The 6,000-nt window shown below is 45.6% G+C and overlaps 1 protein-coding gene across 3 annotated transcripts in view; it reads right to left on the reverse strand.

Moving 5' to 3' along the window:
* Positions 1-5,371, reverse strand: part of LOC111152883 (interleukin-34-like) — a 56,202-nt gene extending 50,831 nt beyond the window's left edge. For all 3 annotated transcript variants that reach the window (XM_022511599.1, XM_022511598.1, XM_022511596.1), the window contains exon 1: positions 5,276-5,371. The gene's annotated coding sequence lies outside the window, so the exon portion shown is untranslated. The remainder of the gene's footprint in view (positions 1-5,275) is intronic.
* Positions 5,372-6,000: the final 629 nt, after the last annotated feature.

Here is a 6,000-nt window from a genome sequence, read left to right on the forward strand (position 1 = left end):
GTGTAGAGGTTATTTAAATAAATAAATAAAACAAAACAAAACAAAAGTAACAATAATACCTCCAGACAAAGACATGGTCGCAAAGATGTTTGCTGCTGTGTTATTTGTAACAATGATAATTTGGTAGCACCCTGAATTTCATCCAAGGGGACTAGCTGAGCTAGCATCTTACCATGAAATAGGATAGTATATGATCACTATAAAGGAAACTGGAGCTCTGTATTTATTGGCATTTATTGGCATTTCCATGGCAATAAATGTTGAGTGGGGAGAAAACATGGGTTTTGAAGTAGGTCATGTATAGACGATCCCACAGAACACAGATCTGCTTGTGTGTGTATAGACTACAGGTGCTCCAATGGTTTCCTGATCGCTCAATAGCATCACCTAAGAGCATGTTAAAAATATAGAATCTTGGGCTCCATGCTGGGCATGGAGCTTACTAGAAAGAAGAAAGAAAAGAAAAGAAAAGAAAAGAAAAGAAAAGAAAGAAAGAAAGAAAGAAAGAAAGAAAGAAAGGAGGGAAGGAAGGAGGGAAGGAAGGAAGGAAAGAAGGAAGGAAGAAAGAAAGAAAGAAAGAAAGAAAGAAAGAAAGAAAGAAAGAAAGAAAGAAAGAAAGAAAGAAAGAAAGAAAGAAAGAAAGAAAGAAAGAAAGAAAGAAAGAAAGAAAAAGAACGAACGGACGGGGGGGAAAAAAAGAACTATAGCAACTTGTGCCTACCTCAGGCCTCTGGAATCAGAATTTAACAAAACGCTCAGGTGATTCCTGTGTAGGTTACAGTTTGAGAAGCAATGAAGTAAGGCAGTGTCTGGAGAGCTGCCCAATAAAGTATCATTAGGGGTGTTACCTTTGGGGGAGTGAGGGTGTGGGATTAGGATTTTCTTTTCTTCCTCTGCTTTTCTGAATTGTTAGTATTTTTTCTAATAAGCACATGTCATAAAAACAATAAAGCCTTTAAAATGCTTGCAAAGACGTAAGATCCCGGTTCCCGGGTGGCTCTGTTGGTTAAGTGTCCAACTCTTGGTTTTGGCTCAGGTCATGATCTCACGGTGGTGGGATTGAGCCCAGCATCGGGCTTTGCACTCAGTGCATAGTCTGCTTCAGATTCTCTCTGAAAAAAATAATAAGGGGGCGCCTGGGTGGCTCAGTGGGTTAAAGCCTCGGCCTTCAGCTCAGGTCATGATCTCAGGGTCCTGGGATCGAGCCCTGCATCAGGCTCTTTACTCAGCAGGGAGCCTGCTTCCCTTCCTCTCTCTCTCTGCCTGCCTCTCTGCCTGCTTGTGATCTCTGTCTATCAAATGAATAAATAAAATCTTTAAGAAAAAAAAAAATAAGGGACCCCTGGGTGGTTCATTTGGTTGGGCCGCTGCCTTCTGCTCGGGTCATGATCCCGGAGCCCTGGGATCGAGTCCCGCATCGGGCTCCTTGCTCATCAGGGAGCCTGCTTCTGTCCCCACCTCTGCCTGCCACTCTGCCTGCTTATGCGTACACGCGCTCTCTTTCTCTCTCTCTCTGACAAATAAATAAATGAAATCTTTAAAAAATAAAAAAAATTAAAAAAATAAGATCCCAAACTATAAAATTCACATAGGAGAAAACACAAGTAAAAAAACTTAGTTAACACTGGATTTAGCAATTATTTCTTAGCTAGAACACCAAAGCAAGGACAACAAAAGCAAAAATAGATAAATGGGACTACACCAAAATTGAAAAAACTTCTGTGCATCAAAGGACACAATCAACAGAGTGAAAGGCAACCTATGGAAGAAAATATCCACAAATGTAAGGGTTAATATCCCGGATATATAAAAACTCCTACAATTCAACAACAAAAAATCCAATAACCTGACTGGGGAAAAAAATACACAAAGGACATAAATAGATAGCTCACCAAAGATATATAAATGGCCAACAGGTATACAAAAAGATGATCAGCATCACTAGTCACTAGGGAAATGCAAATCAAAACCACAATGAACTACCTTCCCACATCCATTAAGATGATCATTATCAAAAAGGCAGACAACAACAAGTGTTGGTAAGGATGTGGAAAAACTGGAAGTTCTCCAGGCATGGTCACTGGCCCTTCCTGGCTGGAATGCACAGACAGAACTCTCCAGGCAGCCCCTGGGAAACTCTGGAGGCAGGTTCCCAGGCTAAATGCAGCTCAGATCCCAGCGGACATCATCTCCTACTCATGGGACAGGGCCCTCTCATGTTAAGTGTGTAAGACAGAGTCCACAATTCCCCTGGGGTTGCTACAGGCCTGGAGACCACCGTTCTCAGACCTCCATGGAGTCTCCCAGCATTAAAGGGCCAGATTGCCCATTTCAGACAAAATGCCTCTATCAAGACCGAGTCAGGTACTGCCACCAGACAGTACTGCCTTGGGGAGGGGGGGTGGAGGTGAGGGGAACTTCAGCTTCCAAAGACATTTTGCAGATCCCCAGAAGAAAGAGCTATAGGAAGCCTATCTGCATTGAACTCTCAACTGAGGCAGAAGAGGGGACCCACCCACTCTGGTGGTGAGCTGGGATCAGAACCCAGAACCCAGCACCCCAACTTCCAGGCCAGGCTCTCCCACACTGAGCCTATCCTGTGCATTTATTTAGTTGGGGTACCATTAAAGCCCCTGAGATGGGGTAGAAGGCTGGGTGCATTTCAGGCTTCCAACACCATCCCCCAAAGCCTCCAGAACAGGTATCCCCAATCCCACTTAAATCTCCACATCCTTAAGATAAAGTATGCATTCGCACTAGACTTATCGACATCCTTCAAAATTTGGTCCCCGCTGACTCCTCTCACTTCATACCCCACTCTTCCAGCCTTGCAGCCTCCTGAACTTCCCAACTTCCCCAAACTCTGCTTTCTCCCACTTCTGCTTAATAGCCTGTTCTTCCTTCGCAAGCAGGGAGCTGTCCCGGAGCCCCCACGCTGCTCAGTCACCGTCTCCTCTGCTCCTGTGAGATGGGCTGTGTGCCTATATCAAGAGCATGGAATCTGTCTTCTGCGTCTCGCCTGTTTCCAGCACCATGGCCAGCCAGCCCAGTAAATGATTATTGACCAAGAAAACAAACGCATGTGAGTTTTCGGCCTGTCTTTTTTTTTTTTTTTTTTAAGATTTTATTTATTTGACAGAGAGAGATCACAAGTGGGCAGAGAGGCAAGCAGAGAGAGAGAGAGGAGGAAGCAGGCTCCCCGCAGAGCAGAGAGCCCGATACAGGACTCGATCCCAGGACCCCGAGATCATGACCCGAGCCGAAGGCAGAGGCCTAACCACTGAGCCACCCAGGTGCCCCTCGGCCTGTCTTTTATGGCTAATTCTGGTATCTTCCTAAAGGCTCTGGAGCTTGGCCTTGACCTTCCACAGTAATGGGTCCCTATGTGTCAAATGCTTTACCCATGTTATTGCATGTAATTCTATGGCATAGGCATTAACTTCCATTTTATTGAGGAAGAAATCCATGCTTAGAGAAGTCTAATGGGGGGCGCCTGGGTGGCTCAGTGGGTTAAGCCTCTGCCTTCGGCTCAGGTCATAATCTCAGGGTCTTGGGATTGAGTCCCGCATCAGGCTCTCTGTGGGGAGCCTGCTTCCTCCTCTCTCTCCGCCTGCCTCTCTGACTACTTGTGATCTCTGTCTGTCAAATAAATAAGTAAAATCTTTAAAAAAAAAAAGAAAAAAAGAGAGAGAGAAGTCTAATGACCGACTGCCCACAGCCAGGATTGGAACCCGGCCTGACCAGCCTGTGCTTATTCCACTGCACCTCATAGATGGCCTCCCAGGAACTTGCTAGAGTGGAATAACAGGTGTGCCTGGGGAATTCTCCACTCTGTCCAGGGATCCCTTAAACTGCACTTTAACCCAGGAGGCTGAGAGATGGAAGGGTGACATCTTGATCAGACGGCAGAAGTCAAGAGTCTGGGAAACCTTCAGAAATAAAGAGGCTGACAGCTGACCTGCTGTCCTCCCCATACCGAGCGCTCCAGCCATAGTACAGATAGGGGCCTAAGTGAAAAAAGAAATCCTCTGTCAGGGGAGAAGCCTTTCACTCCAGTTATAATGGGGCTGGAAAAGAAGAGTCAAGGAGTCAAAAAGATGCCCTTGGGATGACCTTCTCAGTTCCGCCCAACTGGTAAAATGACCCAGAGAGAGCGGCAGGCTTGAAGAGCCTACCAGGGGTGCTTTAAGTCCCAGACTTTGTACCAAGCGCTTTACAAATCTTCTATCACTTATTAAATTTTTATAATCTCTATTCTGCAGATGAACTAACTGAGGTACAATTATTAAGTGAGAGTTCAAGGTCAAGAGGTTATGCATACAAACCCAGGCTTGCCTGCCTTCAAAGGTCATTGTCTTAACCACCACGCAAACTGCCTCCTTCCTGAAAAATCCTCAGAGAAAACAAGTTCCTTACCCACCCCCTCATACCATCATGGTTCTGAAAATTAGGAATTAGTCACATAATTGAGTGAGTTCATCCCATGTGTATCATGAACTATAAAAATGTTCTTGCCCTATGCCCCAAGTGTTCATTCCTTCTAGATGGAAAATAAACACCAAGCAGAGGGGGAAAAGTTTTTAAAAACTTTGAAGAAGTTATTTTCAGTGTTGTCTATAAAAGCCAGATTACTAACTGCAAAACACCTGGAAGCAACCCGGCTTCCCAACTGAGGGGCAAAGGCTGCGTGTGCTGGGATGGACTTGTTAATGTGGTGGACAGCACATAAACCTTGAGTATGTATGACCTATCGTAGTTGGGTTGTGTGCATTTACAAATGTCAAGTGTAAAAGTAGAACTCATTTTAATTTCAGAATACCATCTGAATGAGGCAGGCTCACCTATGCCATTTTCTTTCCCCCCTTTTTAAAGAACTCCAAGTCAATTAATTTTTGATAAGGTAATTCAAGCATGTGATAACTCATTCACAGAGTACTTAAAGATCTCAAGACCTAAAGCACTATGCAGTGAACCCACAACAATCGTTTAAAAATGTGGGTTTGATGATTTACAAAACCCAGAAGAGAACACGGGAAAGTAACTTGCTTTATGGTTATTTGGATCTGCCTTTTTCCCTGCAAGGCTGAAGAAACACGTAGAGAATTCACAACATTTCTGAGACATAGTGCAGAGCTGCTTGGTCGGGGGTGGGGGGGTGGGGCTGTCTTTTTCAATTCTTGCTCAAATCCCTCTTGCTGTGATCTGCAAAAGCGGCAGCTAAGTTGAGGTGAAGTCTGGAAAAGGAAACCATATGAGAAAAAAAATGCCTTCTTACCTGTTCACCCAGGAGGATGTGGTTTTCTAGGGCTTTGCTGAGGATTTCAATGGACTCCAGGACTGGAGCAGGTGCCCAGGAGCTGGGGGCAGTGGGTGCCAGGTGGGAGAGGCTGCGGCTTCCCTTAGCCTGCAATCCAGGCTTCCTGACTGATGAGAAAGGCGGGGGAAAGCAGGCCACTGCAGCTCCCGATTCAGAAACTGAAGCCAGCAAGGGCGGGGCAGGGCCACGTGTCCCCAGCCTGCCTTGGGAGTGCGGGTAGGAGGGGGCCACAAACCCAGACGATCAGCCAGAAACTGTTTCCTGGCTCAGAGTGCCTGGCAAGTTAATGGCAACTGTCCCCCAGAGTAGGATTTTGGCTCCCAGGCAGGTTGGGCCATTTTAAGGAGATACCCTAGCTCCTCTCCAAAACACATTTACTCTGGCAAAAAAATTCTCCTTACAAAAGTTAATAAAACTGGATGATGTGGAAATGACTGCAGTGCATGTGTACACAGAGGGACAGATGGAGAAAAGGCCTTTGATAAATATCACCACTGCTGAGGACCAATCCATTACCCAGTGTACAGAGACAGACAGACATGAGCCCAGAGAGATGAAGCCCAGGACTTCCTGACATGACTTCTGGTGTAACTCGTGATAGGACACATAGCACAGGGAGTTCCTGAGGACACAGAAATGAGGCCCTTTGCTGAGCCTCACCTCTGAGAATAAGGGCACTTTCA

Source organism: Enhydra lutris, unplaced genomic scaffold, assembly GCF_002288905.1.
Source record: "Enhydra lutris kenyoni isolate GAN:26980312 unplaced genomic scaffold, ASM228890v2 scaffoldscaffold30, whole genome shotgun sequence".
In the NCBI taxonomy this organism is placed as follows: Eukaryota; Metazoa; Chordata; class Mammalia; order Carnivora; family Mustelidae; genus Enhydra; species Enhydra lutris.